The 15,609-nt window shown below is 39.7% G+C and overlaps 1 long non-coding RNA gene across 1 annotated transcript; it reads left to right on the top strand.

The window, feature by feature from the left end:
* Window positions 1–7,336: 7,336 nt before the first annotated feature.
* Window positions 7,337–11,170, top strand: LOC141375256 (uncharacterized). The gene is made up of 3 exons (XR_015495394.1): window positions 7,337–7,455; window positions 9,224–9,439; window positions 10,025–11,170. It is a non-coding gene; the product is annotated as an uncharacterized LOC141375256 (long non-coding RNA).
* The last annotated feature ends 4,439 nt before the right edge of the window (window positions 11,171–15,609 follow it).

Below are 15,609 nucleotides of genomic sequence, written 5' to 3'. Positions count from 1 at the left end.
CCTGAACATTTGGGGCTTGCCAGAGATCAGGTCTAATTTAAGCAACTTTGCAAGTTCCAGAAACTGAGGGCTGATCTCCGGTGTCTCTAAACACCAGTCATCTCCTGAAGGCTCTGAATGCCGCTGTGTTTTAGCACTGCAGCTGTCCTTTTAGTTCAGTCCACTGAGGGATTAGGAGTTCACTCAATCTTCCTAGAAGGACAGAAGTAACTGCCTATCAACCATTAAAAGATAAAGATAAATTCTGCTTTTTCCCCAGTCAAAAATACTTAAAAACTTATTTAGTTTTTGTTAACATATTAAAACACAAACACAGCTTAAAACATATTTAGTCTGACACATGAAACCATTAAAGAAAAAATCATCACCTTTAAAAGAAGAAAAGGGTAAAAATTAAATGACAAAAATTTGAAATAATATATTTTAAATAAGAGATTGCAAACAAAAATTAAGGAAACTAAACACTGAAGCCATCAGTAGCTGTCAAATTCACCCATAAGGCCGCTGAAGAAACATAGGGTGTATCTGAGGAACTCCAAAAGAAAATCCTGAAGAAAAAAGACAAGCTCCTTTTATATTATATTTCATTTTAATTTTATAAAAGAAAATCCCATGCAATGACCATAATTGGCACAATAACTAAGGCCCAATCCCAATTCTATTTTTGTACCCTTACAACCAAGAATGAAGCAGAAGTGCTTCAAAATTGACCCTTAAGATTTGGTACAGCACTACAGCACCTGCACACGTCATCATATGTCATCACCATCTCTTGCTTCATATGAGATCAGATGATGGCGGCTGCTGTAGTGATTCCAGTTGTGTTATTTTTTTGGTATTTATCTTCAGGAAATCACTGAAGGCATATATCATGTTATCATGATGATATAATGTGGCAATAAGATCATAACTCCACTGTGTATTTACACAGTGACCATATTCATGTAAATACACAAAAACAGCATTAACATTATAGTAGATACCGTAAGCGGTTCATTCACAGACACTAGACTTTACTGACAGGGTATTCTATCATACCCTATTGCATATCATAAATAATCCTGGTGTTAAACATTTGCATGTACTACTATATTCACCCTGTAAATTCTCAAGGATTTACCATTTAAAAATCCACATTGAGAATAATGTACTCCAAACATGAATCAGCATTACGACCAATTAAGTTGATCAACTCCCCTATAGCGCATGTGTTGGAACTGTGGGGGAAACCGGAGCACCCAGAGGAAACCCACGCCAACACAGGGAGTACATGCAAACTGGCACAGCCAGGACTCGGATCAGGGACCTTCTTACTGTGAGGCAACAGTGCTAACCACTGAGCCTCTGTGCCACCCTTACAATAAAAAACTTTCAAGGATTTGTCTTATTTTGGCATTATTTACCTGGCTGCAGAATCCGTGGTTTCGCCCCTAAATATGGCAGGTTTACGTTGGCTTTTCTGACAACTATTATAGGATTCGGATCCTTACAGGCTCTTTCTGCTGAAGACCGATCAGCCATCGTCACCTAAACACCAGAAAAAAACATAAAGACAAACTGATTTAGTCATGCTCTTATAAACAGTTAACATCAGAATTATTAGCCCTACCGTATATTTTTACCCCAATTTCTGTTTAACGAAGAGAAGATTTTTTTTTGTCAACACATTTCTAATCATAATAGTGTTAATAACTCATTTCTAATAACTGATTTATTTTATCTTTGTCATGATGACAGTAAATAATATCAGACTAAATATTCTTCAATACACTTCTATTCAGCTTAAAGTGACATTTAAAGGCTTCACTAGGGTAATTAGGGTAAAGTTAGGGTAATTAGGCAAGTTATTGTATAACAGTGGCTTGTTCTGGAGACAATCCAAAACTAATATTGCTTAAGGGGGCTAATATTATTAGGGGGCTAATGAACTGCTTTTATTCTAGCCGAAATAAAACAAGACTTTCTCCAGAAGATATTATTTAAAAACTGTGAAAAGTTGCAAAGTATACTTTTCTGAAATTACAGGATATTATTAAGGATAAAGTCTGAATGTGCAGATATAACATCAACTTTAACCATTGAGGTACAGTTAGTTTTATATTCACACGTTTAGACTTTCTCTTTAACAATTATTTCTCAAGAATATTCTTTGCAAATTCAAGACCGTGAAGTTATACAAGGAGCCAATGACTATCATAGTACAGCATTATTCACAGTCAATTAAATAGTGCTAATAGCATTACATTACTACATTAGCACCTGACTATGTTCTGTGCTTTATATATTTTAAATTTATATACAGTGTTATTCGGTACACAATGTATGTTCCTAATTGTTTGTTCTTAACTGTTTTGTTTGTTTTATTTATTGTATTGTCTGCTTAGTGCAATAATGTAGCACCCTTTTGCCAAAGACAAATTTCCTCTTGGGGACAAATAAAGTTTATCATATCCTATTCTATCCTATCCTAATGTTGTTTTGAAGTCATACTTGCTTGCTATTTCAGACTGATTATTCAACGTACCATGGTAAACAATATAGGGAGCTTGTCAGAAGCTGTTACTAGACAAATGTGCAAATATATAACCAACTTTATCTCAGTATTAAGGTAAAGTTGGTTTTATATTCACACATTAGTTAATTTTTGAACAGTGACAACTTGTGACACGGTGCCTATATTGTTTATTTTGAATATTCAGTCTGAAATAGCATGTAAGTTTGACTTCAAAACAACATTAGCACTATTTAATTGACTGTAAACAATGTTGTGCTTTGATAGTCATTGGCTGCTAATATGATTTCATGATTTATAAGTTGCAAAGTATTTTTTCCTGACATTATATATATGTCTGATGTGCTCCAAACATAGTGAATTATGTTTGATCAAACAAAAGAATAGTGAAAAAAGTAAACAAGGATCGGTCTCTGTGGCTTGTACAGCACCTCTCATCAGTTGAAATGAAATAACTTTTGCATAGATAATGGTGGAGACATTTTTCTTTTTTCCTATGATTACAGACATGTGCAGGAACCACCAAAATTAATTAAGGTACCCTTTCAAATTTGAGTTTATAAAAAAAATATAAAAAGCGCCTCTTTTTTTAGGTGTTTATTATAACACAGACGACAGATACAGATATTTTAAACCCTTTCAATAGTGTTTTATGAAAATTCAAAGGGTTTTCTTTAAAATGATACCAATTTTTTGCATTTACACCTCTGCATGTGGATTTGGGAAGCTTTAAATTTGGGTATTCAAAATCCAGGCGAAAATCCCCAAATAGCAGCAGAGTTTAAGTGGTTAAGGAGAAAGTCTGAATGTGTGAATATAAAACCAACTTAAGGTAAAGTTAGTTTTATATTCACATATTTAGACTTTCTCTTTAATTATTATTTCAAAAAAATATTCTTTGCACATTCTAAATAATGAAATTATATTAGCAGCCAATGACTATCAAAGCACAACATTGTTCACAGTCAACTAAATAGTGCTAATGTTGTTTTGAAGTCAAACTTACATGCTATTTCAGACTGAATATTTAAAGACGTTTAAGGCAACCTCAAGCAAAGAAAGGTTATCAAATGTCCTTTGTGCTGACTGCCATTACACTTTAAAATACTGGGTTTTAGGTAGCTGCTTTCGAAAAAATGTCTTGCATGCAAATAGATAAGCTAAACCTATTTTTTTAAGAAATGGTCCAAGTACTTCATTTGTTTAAGAATAAAACAATAATGAATGTACGAGAAATATACTGATTGTGACAATATAAAAGTCATATGTTATTGATAGGCAACACAGTGGCGCAGTAGGTAGTGCTGTCGCCTCAGTGATTTAAAAATTGTGTAATTTTCATTGATTATAATATATTTTTCAGTAATACAAGTGAAGCTAATATTTTCAGATTTTTAAAAAGATATTACTAAAGTTAGCATTTTTAAAAAAAGTGAATGGAACATCATAACTGCAGCAAATAACTTGATAGTTATCAATACAGCATGCATCTGGATGAGAAAACCGCAACTGCAGAGATAGAATTTACAATAATTCGCAAACCTAAAAATGTTAAGGAAACTGTGGACAGTTTGCCTGAGTTATCGGAACTGTCTACTTTGACTAAATTCATCAAGTATTTAGGACAAATTCAGGCATTATGCATCTTTGCACTTGAAACGCAGCGCTCAGGAACAGTTAAAAACAGTTGTCATGTCAACTTGCTGCAGTAAACAAAGACCACAACGCTTGTCCGCCTTCACGTTCTTCTTATTGGCCCACTGCTCTAGAAATGAACGCGAATGGATTGGTTAAAATCAACTGTCACTCACTCAATCAGTGCCTTCTGCATTCAGATGACAGGGAGACCTGAGCTACAACTGTGAAAGTGTAACGCGCTGAAGATGAGAGAACGAAAACAACACTGACAGTTTTTTTAAAAAAACCACCTAAAGCTACAAATAATGGCACATCTGATTACAGATCATGTGCTGAATGTTAATCCACCATCTACACTTTTCAAAGAGTGGATAAAAGACTTCCATTGGCTTCAAGTCCGCTATGAAAATAACTAAAGAATACACTGTAAAGTCTGTGGGACGGAATTTTCAGGTAACTGTTTGCCACATCTACACATTTTAAAGAGCCCATATTATGGGTTTTTGAAAACTCCCCTCCATGTAGTGTGTAACACAGCTCTAAGTGAAGTGAAGTATCCAGCTAAGGCTTAAATCTGTTAGTTTACATTGTTTAAAACTGTTGATTCATCTATAAAAGAGTCGACTCATAGTGCTTCAAACGAGTCGCCTTGATACCGATTCATTAGGTGTTTCGCCATGACGTACGAACGAAACCAAGTTATTCACGTGCACGCGCAAACCCGGGAGATTTCAAACCTGCAGCCCCGCCCTCTGACGCAGAAACCCAGACACACACACACACACACACACACACACACACACACACACACACACAAACATGCCGGTCGACTGAAGTCACACTGCAGATGGATATATTGAGTCTCTACCCAAAGATGAAACCTCAGCATTATAGCCAAGCAGTTGGAAACTACTGGAAACTTCTGGAAGCTACATGCTACAAAGAATACTTCATCTGCGTTTGTTAAAGGAAGGATCAGTAAAGAGTGACTCACTGATGGACATCAGGATGGATTTTTCTTCCTCCATTTCTCAAGTGTAAGTACGTGCGATTAAAGTTGCCTCGTTTACTCTAGCTTGCAAATGTATTTAGTTGTGATTTGTTACTTGTAACCGAGTGTACTGTATCAGGTTAACTCGCTATATTCTCTTATCACGTGCAAAGTCACGTTAAAAATGTGACGCGTGCTGCTTTGTTAACGGAGCTCCGTGGACGAGGAGTAGTGTGTGTGTCTGTGTGTGCGTGTGCGCGCGGTGTCGTCCGGAGGTGTGTGTGTTTGTGTGTGTTTGTGTGTGTGTGTGTGTGTGTGTGTGTGTGTGTGTGTGTGTGCAATATGTGTGTGTGTGTCTGTGAAAAGAGCAGAGTGAGAAGCTAGGAGATCTCCTCAACTGTTTTTGGAGTTTTTGCTCAATAAAATAGTCAGTCGTCTGTATTTTCAAGTCCATCGTCTGTATTTACATTGACCCACTGCCCACTGGCAGCTAAAATCCACGCCTACACTATCGAGCGTGTATGAACTGTGATTACTTTTATATTGCTGATTAGCTGTTTGGCATTTCACTCTCTGACTGAAGGCAGTCGACCAATCGCAACAGACTGTCATTGGTCCAATCAGCGCAGATTAGCTTCGCGCTAAGGAGGGGTTTGGGAACAAATGAATCACTGGACGATTCATACAGGAGTCGCTGGGATAATTAGGTAAAAATAAATGCAGATTATAAGACCATGAAATTGTTTTTTGACCTTGCATGCATATTAGACTGTTGTTGGAGACCCTTACAACCAAGATATGACCCTATTTCATCTATAATATGGGCTCTTTAAGCACGAGAGGTTCTGTTTAATCCTTTATTTAATCGCCAGATGCTGTCAGCCATGCAAGTGGCAGCTATATGTACAATTTAACACCATGTACACCATCACAAAAGGGCTTAAACTGACTAAGATTAAACTAATATTGCAGCTCATGAAAAGACCGGTGTTGCTGTTAAACTGATGTATGCAAATAATGAGATGTCAAAAGCATCTGTGCAATATCAGATACCACGCGTGAGAACAGCACAGTTATATCAATAACAGATTTATTCATGTCAAGCAGTGTGTGCAGGGCCGGTGAGCGCTCCGTGTACCTTTTCGTCACTCAGTTATGTTATAAAATGTTTTTTTGTGATAACGGGATTTCGTTGAGACATATTTTCCTCATGCAGGCATATATATTTTTTGCTTGTTAGTTTTGATTAGTGTTGATTTCAAATGCAATAAATATGTTTGTATAACACTTGTAGTAACGGTGCTCATAATTGGTGGGTGCGACTAAATTTTGGCTGGTGCGCCAACATTTTTTCAAGTTAGGAGCACCTGTGCTACCATGCAAAAATTTAAATTTTGAGTCCTTTAATGTATAGTAAATATAGTTAAAATATTGTAAACAGCTTAAAATAAGTTATTTTTATTGTTTGTATATGCTTTGGTAGTTGGGGGTCACGAGTTGTTGATGATCTTACATTGGGGGTCGCTGGCTTAAAAGTTTGAGAACCATTGGCTTAAATTGTCCGTAGTGCATGAGTGTGAATGAGAGTGTGGTTGTTTCCCAGTGATGGGTTGCAGCTGGAAGGGTATCCGCAGTGTAAAACATACTGGATAAGTTGGTGGTTAAATTCCGTTGTGGCGACACCGGATTAATAAAGGGACTAAGCTGAAAAGAAAATGAATGAATGTTATTGATATGTTCTTTTTTTCCCTTTTGATGTTGTTGTACCTCATTTTGATTGTCTTGTCTATTGTATCTCTGTTAGCCAAATCAGGATTTTAATGACCTTAATGGCGTACTAGGGAGCAGCATAGGGTGGGTTTGTTAACAGTGTAAAATGTTGGTTCTTTTCAGTGTTGTATTCTGGATTTTACTATGTAATCTGTCTAAGAACCAATTAAAATTGTTAATCACAAATAAATACTGGGTTTTAAGTATGAATAGGGTTTCATTGAGTTTTAAAGGTGATTTATGTGATGATATTGAATGCATTTTTGTTGCCGGTTTTTTGTGTGTGATATATGTGATGTAAACCATTGGCGGTTCAAGTGGGGGGCAGGTGCCCCTGTGTCAACAAGCATGGCCCCCCTCTGGCCACACGCTAAATTTGGATGCATATTTTTGTCACAGGGATGCGAGATCAGCTATCAAGTAGCAGACTGGAGATATGACTGAGACCTCTCCCGCATGCTTACGGTGTCTCTGCTTTTGCTTAACTTTTTTTTTTTACATCAGTGACCCACATTTGTCAGAAATTAACGCCAAATTGACACAGGTAATAGAAAAATTTAACTTCAGTCATGTTCATGTTGTGAAAAACTATCAAAATGTCCACTGTTGATGATATTAGACTTTTGTTTCCAATAGCAATTTAAAAACATTTAATATAAGACTTCATCGGCTATGCATAGGCTGTTATTAATCTGATTTTGAGTGTACATCATTTTACATTAGGAAATACAGTCTTGAATATACAGTCGGCAAGTACTGGAGAACAGATGTAACATATTGATCAAATGTAGTTTTCAGTCATGTGTCATATTCAACTCGTTTAGTTTTGCCTTTATTCATTTTTGTTTTCAGTCGTGACATAAAACACGAGTCTTCAACACATGATTTATTACAACACATTCTTAAACATGATAGTTTAACTAATTTCTAATAACTACTTTTGTCTTTCTCATGGTGACAGTGAGTGCATAATATTTTACTAGTTATTTTGCAAGATAGTTCAGATTAAATGAAGTATTCAGATTAAAGAGTAATTAACTAGGTCATGTTAACTAGGAAAGTTAGAATAACTAAAGTTATTGTATAACTGGTTTGCTTTGAGACAATCAAAAATATAACTATTTCTTGAGGCTAATAATCATACGGACCTTAAAATTGTTTTTAAAAAAATTAAAAACTGCTTTTATTCAAGACAAACTATAAGAAATAAGACTTATGACTCGAGAAGAATTAGTTTTGTTTTATAGGAAATACTGTGAAAATCTCCTTGGTTTGTTAAAGATGACTTGGGAAACCACAGCCACATCACCCTGCAGCCCAAGACCAGTCACTCACTGAAGCTAAGCAGGGCTGAGCCTGGTCAGTACCTGGATGGGAGACCACTAGGGAACACTAGGTTGCTGTTGGAAGTGGTGTTAGTGAGGCCAGCAGGGGGCGCTCAACCTGTGGTCAGTGTGAGTCCTAATGCCCCAGTAAAAGTGAAGGGGACACTACATTGTCAGTGGGCGCCGTCTTTCGGATGAGACGTTACACTGAGGTCCTGACTCTCTGTGGTCATTAAAAATGCCATGGCACTTCTCCTGGCCAAAGTCCCTCTATCTGCCTTTACGATCATGGCCTCCCAATCATCCTCGTCCATCACCAAATTGGCTCTATAACTGTCTCTCCACTCCACCAATAGCTGGTGTGTGGTGAGCGCACTGGGGCCGTGTTCCTGTGGCTGCTGTCGCATCATCCAAGTGGATGCTGCACACTGTTGGTGGTGTGGAGAGAGCCCCCCTCAAGATTGTAAAGCGCTTTGGGTGTATGGCCATACACAATAAATGCGCTATATAAATACAAATCACATTACATTACAAACATTGTTTTAAATTAATGGCAGGGAAAAAATAAACTTCGACTGGATCTGTTAAAGTTTACAGGTGTAAAACTGTGCCTTGATGTACTTGGATGTTAAAAATGTGTTAACGTACTACAATACAAAATTACTTGTCAAGTAAATTAGCATAGAAGATAATTTCGAGTTCAAGTCATTTATTTGGCTCGTTTATGAAGACTGCAGAGTGATGCATGAAAAAAATTACTTTGAATAACTAAGTAGTTTGTGATGTATGTTAAAATGTGCCCCCTAAAAGTACAAGTTGCCCCTGCCTGGCCCCCCAGTCACTCTGGTCTAGAACCACCACTGATGTGAACGCTGATGTAGTTGTGTGCTAAAGCCAAAGATAAATTTCCACTAGCAGACAATAAAGACAGTAAAGCTAATTTAAAAAACAAAAAGTACCATGGTAAACAATATAGGCCCTCCGCAGCTCCATGCTCCAGGCCCTCCGCAGCTCCACGCTCCGGGTCTTCTGCAGCTCCACGCCCCAGGTACGCCCCAGCTGCATGGTCCTGGCCCTCCATCCCTCCTCCTGTTCCGCCTCCGATTCACCTCCCGCCTGAACAGTATCAGGAATGTCTGGAAGCCACTCCTTAGAGGGGGGGCTCTGTCATGTTCACCAGCGAACAACCACCAGATGTTGCTGGTAAACACTCACACACAAACATTCACACTCATTGAACTACATATCTGCCATGTTATGGACTACAACACCCAGTCATGCCACACACACACAACCAGTTCCAGATCCATACTTACAATAGGGAGCATGTCACAAGTTATCACTGAACTAATGTGCGAATATAAAAATAACTTTACCTCAATATATTAGAGTTTGTTACAACTAACCCAGACTATTGGGGTGACATTTCACTCCTCCTGTTTGAATCTTAACTGCATTTTCTGTAACGTTTAAGATAATATTCATGTCAATTAATAGCAGCCAGACACCAGTAAATAGTCCAAATCAGATTTTTAAAACACTGGCTTAAAATATCTTAAAGATATAGAGAGAAAAGTATAAAAAAAGGTTAAAACTAACATATCCCCCGGTCTGTTTATGACTATAGGCTAGTTAATTAGTTTACTGCTAATATGCTAGTAGTGTATTCACCATAGAAACTATAAAACTTCCACAACAAATTAATTCTGGTACTTTACTATGGAATAGTTCAAAACACTTTAGTATGTACTGCAAATTACTATAGTATTTTTTTTTTTTTTTTTTCAGATGTGGACAGACTTAAGAAGCTGTATCTTCTGCCGGTCTGTCTGTCAGTGATAACCACTGCCTCCTCAATTTCTCCAAACACCTCGAAGTGTCGAGCGAGTTGATGTGTCGGGCGACAAAACTCAACATGCCATATGGTTTTGGAGACTTGCACGCGGACACAGGCCACGCCTACAGTTTGTATACTCCGCCCACATTCCGTCTTAACCATGCCCGCAACACGTTTATCCCACATACGATCCAGCCAACAGTCCATATGCCACACCCATGTCATAATAGCTACGCCCACAACTCCCACACTCACATCAATACATCAGTACAGCATCCTTTTTTTCACAGTGAACAACAATAATACTTTTACATTACTGTGAAAGTTGGGTTTAGAGTTTGGGGTGGGGGTAGACGTTAATGAAATAAAATTAATGGGTGATTTATAAATAATACTCAGTATAATGACTGTTTTAACATTACTGTGATGGTTGGGTTTAGACTTTGGGTGGGAAGGGATGTTCATAAAATACAATTTCAAGAGTTCACACTTAGATATTGCTTGACAACTGTAAGCAGGTTTGGCATGCTGTCCCGGGAGAGAACCCTGAGCTCGGAGATAGTTGAGCCCAGGGCTCCCGCCAGGTCCATAGAGCATGTAAGGGGAGTACGAGATCAGGTGGTTCTCGAGAGCTCCCCTTTTTTTTGTTAAGGAGAAAAAGAGGAGAAAGGGGGTGGATGGGGGGTTTCTTCGAAAAACGAAGATAAGGGAGTAATGTCTAGCTAGGCTAATTATAGTGAGTTAGGATAGATCTGATTGGCTAACTAATGAGTGTAGATAGGTGGCCAGCTGCAATCAATTATATCACGTGCTCCTCTCGAAATTAGTTAAAAAACTTCACTTCAAGAGTTCACACTTAGATATTGCTTGACAACTCTAAGCAGGTTTGGCATGCTGTCCCGGGAGAGAACCCTGAGCTCGGAGATAGTTGAGCCCAGGGCTCCCGCCAGGTCCATAGAGCATGTGAGGGAAGTATGAGATCAGGTGGTTCTCGAGAGCTCCCCAAATGCATGAAGCTCGGGACAGCAGCCATGTATTCGAAGAAACTCCCCAAAAGGCTTGAAACGCTATATCCGGCTGCTGGATATAGTTATTAGAAAAAGAAAAGGTAAAGGGGCTCCTTTGGAGCAAAGGGTGAAACAGGTTCCTGCGGGAACCCGAGCAGAGTTGGCGTGGGCTGTGAATACTCCTGCGGGAGTAGAGACTCGGGGAGACCCCTGCGGGGGTCAGAGCCATGGGGTGGGCGGGAATCCTGCTGGAGTCATTATAAGGGAAGGGGAAGGAAGGACTGTGGCTGGAGAGGGGGGTGAAGGGGGGCAGGGGGGGCAGGGACTCCGAACGAGTAATTTGCTCGAGAAACACTCCTTGCGGAGATAGAGCTGGAAGGTGGCAGCACTATATATAATTATATATTTATATGAAACATATAGATATATAAATATATAATGAGGTAATCTAGGGCGTTGGAGGGGCGTTTTTTACTGACTCTTGCGAGAGTCGAAGCTCTTGGCTCTCCTGCGGGAGAGAGAGCTGTATGTGCCGTCTCCAGCTGGAGTCGGGAAAAGGAAGGGTCGGTGAAGCCCCAGCTGGAGGGTGAATGGCAGTTGGTCGATGACCCCTGTGGTTGTCCGGTGCTCGGGATCAACTCCACGGGAGTTGGAGCTTGAGGGTGACAGCACTATATATAAATATATATTTATATGCGTAGGTGCATATATATAAATAAATGTAGAAAAATAGAAGATAAGTGTGAGAAATGAAACAAAAATAAACATAAATAAAAGCTAGGGCCGGGGAGGGTCGGTGACGTGACTCATGTCACAGCTAGGGGTTGGGTGAGCTATTTAGCTGGCTCCGGGAGGAGTCGGGAGAGATGAGGGAGAATGAAGACTCCTACTGGAGGGTAACGGGCGACATAAGCGCTCTGGGTGTGTTCCTGCAGGAACAGAGCATGAGGGTGACAGCACTATATATAAATTAATATTTATATCCGTGGGTGCATATAGATATAAATTTATATAAATAAAATCAAACAGAGAGAAAAATAAATAGTGCTATACTATATGTCATCATGGAATGACATATAATATAAAAAGCTAGGGCCGGGAAGTGAGATGATTCCTGCGGGAATCGAAGCTCGGGGCAACGCCCCTGCAGGCCATGGAAAAGTTGGGGGGCAGTAAAAACTTCTGTGGCAGCGGCCGGATGGGAGGGGGGCGGGTGACAGGGGGGCCTGGGCAGGAAAAGAACTCCTGCTGGAGTTAGGTGAGTGAAAAGAGGGAGAAGGCTGAGTGCAAATCAGCTGGAAGGAAGAAAGGAAGCTAGATGGCTGGGTCGTGCCCTTGGGAGACTGGGTAGTCCCTCTGCCCTCGGGAAGCTGGTATGGTTGGGTAGTATTCTCTCCCTGGACTAGGCCCATGCCCTTGGCCGCTGGGATTACTGCGTCTGCTGGTGAGGGTCCTCTGAGCTTCCCTGAGATGGCTGTGGCTAAGTCAGATATAAGATTTGAAGGCGTCGAGAGACCACTTTCCTAGTGTTTGTATGTGTTGTTGCGATAGCCCTTTGTGTGCTGCTGTGGTGGCGGCTCCAATTCTGAATGAGTGACTGGATTATGAATCTGATGGAAGCCTGAATAGTCCTATGACTTTAGGGTATTTTTGGAACCAAAACATGTTACTGGGTGGTGTGTGTCGTCTATGAAAAGGGGGCTAGGGGACTTGCGCTTAGTGTTTTCCTATAGTGTATGAAGCTAGGAGTATTTGTAACGGGCTTGTGGAGGAGGGAATATTGAATATGAAGATGCAATGTCCTTTTCTGGATTGATCTGTTTACTTTGCTTGATGAGGAAGGAAATTGTTTCCTCTTCAATCAAGGTCAGATCTGTGATGGTGGGTGGATAGTGGGATCGAAATTTGGTGTTACTGTAAATTCAGAACATCTGAGAAATCCGAAAAAGACGAGAATATACATTGCATCAAGAGTGTGGTCTGTATGAAAGGATAGGTAGCCTTTTCTGATTGTGCAATGCATTCAGAGAGTATGTTGTGTGTGTGGTGGGCAATCTGGTATATGGGGGGGGGTGCCTTTAATAAGGCTGGTTTGTGAATTAGCAATAGAATCAGAAATGGAGCCGTACATGAGTTTGTGGAAGAATTTAATTCCACTTAAATAGCTCTTGATGGAGTTGTCTTGAATGTGTTTGTAAGAATGTGATGTATAGACTGACTATAAGCAGGGAAAACAGAAATAAAGTGTTGTGTGATGAATGGAATGTGTGGATGTGTTGAGCAGTGAGAAACTGATGAGGTGTTCTAGGGGTAACTTAAAATGTATATATGAATGTTGCAAATATATGCAAATTGTGTATGCTGCGATTATGGGATTATCATCTTAAAAGGAGAGATGGAGTCAGCTGCGGCTCTGCTTCTGATACCGGTTTCTAAAAAATAAAGCTATAAGAGAGTCAGCGATTTCCTATGCAACTAGGAACATGTACAACAGTTATAATGGAATTATTATTATTTTTTTTTTCTGAATTCAGAATGTAGCGATGGAGAGCCGCCTTAAAGCAGGATAATGATAACGCCCTTTATTAGTGCAGTGAACGGCAACTTCGTTGTAACTGTGCATGAGAATATTGAAGGCTATTAATTTCTCCACGATATTGCCCGTTAGAAGCGCGTCGGCGGCCCTGATAATATCCCCTACGGAGGGGGCGGCATCTGTGTAAAAAGGATATACTGAGAATGAAATTGGATAGCTAATAGATGAATGGCTTCTATTCCAGCGCTTAAGGAAGGAAAGCATAAGCAGGTCGCATGCTTTAAGCGCCAACTGATGGTTACAAACCTTTATGAATTTCTTTCTTCTGTTAAACCAGGGGTCACCAAACATGGTGATCGCGGGCACCAGGTAGCCCACAAGGATCTCGTGTGTTGCTCACAGGCCTGTTCTGAAAATAGCTCACCATAACGCCACTTACTAGTAAGCTTCCTCTTATATAGAAGAAATCCTTTAAAACTGTAAATATTTCCAAAGATATATAAAAATAAAGTGTTGCACATTGACATATTAAATACAGGGTATGTCCTACCCTTTTAAATCATTGTTGGTAACTTTGTGAGAATCATTAACATGATCAGTGTCTTCACATGGATGAATATTATTAATTATTACCAAAAGCTTAAATTATAGTTAAAAGTAAATTGAGCAAATTGTTATTTGAGAAGTGTTTATCAAACTGGTAGCCCTCCACGTTAATCGGTACCCAAGAAGTAGCTCTCAGTTTCATAGAGGTTGGTGACTCCCGTGTTAAACGCTAAAGAAAACATTTTGAAGAAAGCTGTAAACCTGTAACCATTGACTTCCACAGGAAGGAATAAATACTATGGAAGTCAATGCGGCTGTCGGTAGAGCCCAGCCACAATACAGGACACTTCGTATTCTGCCGCGCCGCGGAGCGCTATTTGAACATTTGATTAGTTTATTTTTAGATAAGGTATGAATGCGTGTGTCTGGTGTGCATTAGCCCTTTATTCCCTGTCGTAAGCGCGCTGCGTCACCGCGCCGTCGGCGCCTCTGGTGCGCGACGCCCTTCAGGCTGAGTTTGTTACGGCCAAGATCGGATTTAGATAATTTCTCTTCTACTCCGGAGATTGATGCTGCGAGATGAAGTAGGTGAGTGACGAAAAGGCATCCCTGCGGGATAATGCGCATGTGTGTTTGATGTCCTAAGATTGACAGCAGTTTGTGCTTAGCGTGATCTTGTTTCTTCTAGAATATAAAAGGGAACTAATTTGTCGATTTATTCAAGTAGCCTATGGATGCTTGAAATTCTATCACTCCAAATTGATGCTTAAGAATTCTATAGAGTGCTTAAGCCGGAGGTTCTTCCGCGATGGGAATGCAAATATTATAAAACCGGTCACTAAATTTAGCTGGAGGCTATTAGGGAGAGAGAAACGGGAAACTTCTAGTAGATGAATTACGTGCAAACGCAGTAGTTATTGGCAAAAATCCAGCGGATCATTTTTAAGGCATAAATGTGTGTGCTACTTCTGCATCCGAATGTTAAACGGACTACAATATATAATTGTGACCTCGGATTAATGCCAGAAATCGGTTTATATTGGAAGGCGGGTGTAATGTTGATTTGCAACCAAGCGTTGCAGCCGTCTAGATTAGAGAGGCTGAATTATGAGGAGATGAAAGAACTGTTATTAGACGTTTTTTGAAACGTTCTAATGCCCATTTCAGAGGGCTGGTATGAATGTGCTTAATGGGGAATTGCTCTGTGATTTCTGCTTCAGCGTTGGTGGACGGCTAGTGAGGTTATGGGAAGGGAGCGCTGAGATCAGCTGTGATCCAGTTGACAAAACCTGGAATGAGAAATTCAGAAAATTAGGTCAGTTTGCAAACGTAATTGAGTAAAAGCTTAAACGTATTGACAAAAGTCGACAAGTAATTTCTGTTTTCACTAGACTTAGCACTTGGCTAACGGCATATGCGTCGCCGCAGTAGCTGCAAGTGTGTAAAA

This window comes from Danio rerio, chromosome 7, assembly GCF_052040795.2.
Source record: "Danio rerio strain M-AB ecotype USA chromosome 7, GRCz13ab, whole genome shotgun sequence".
In the NCBI taxonomy this organism is placed as follows: domain Eukaryota; kingdom Metazoa; phylum Chordata; class Actinopteri; order Cypriniformes; family Danionidae; genus Danio; species Danio rerio.
This window is presented reverse-complemented; position numbering and strand designations above follow the sequence as displayed.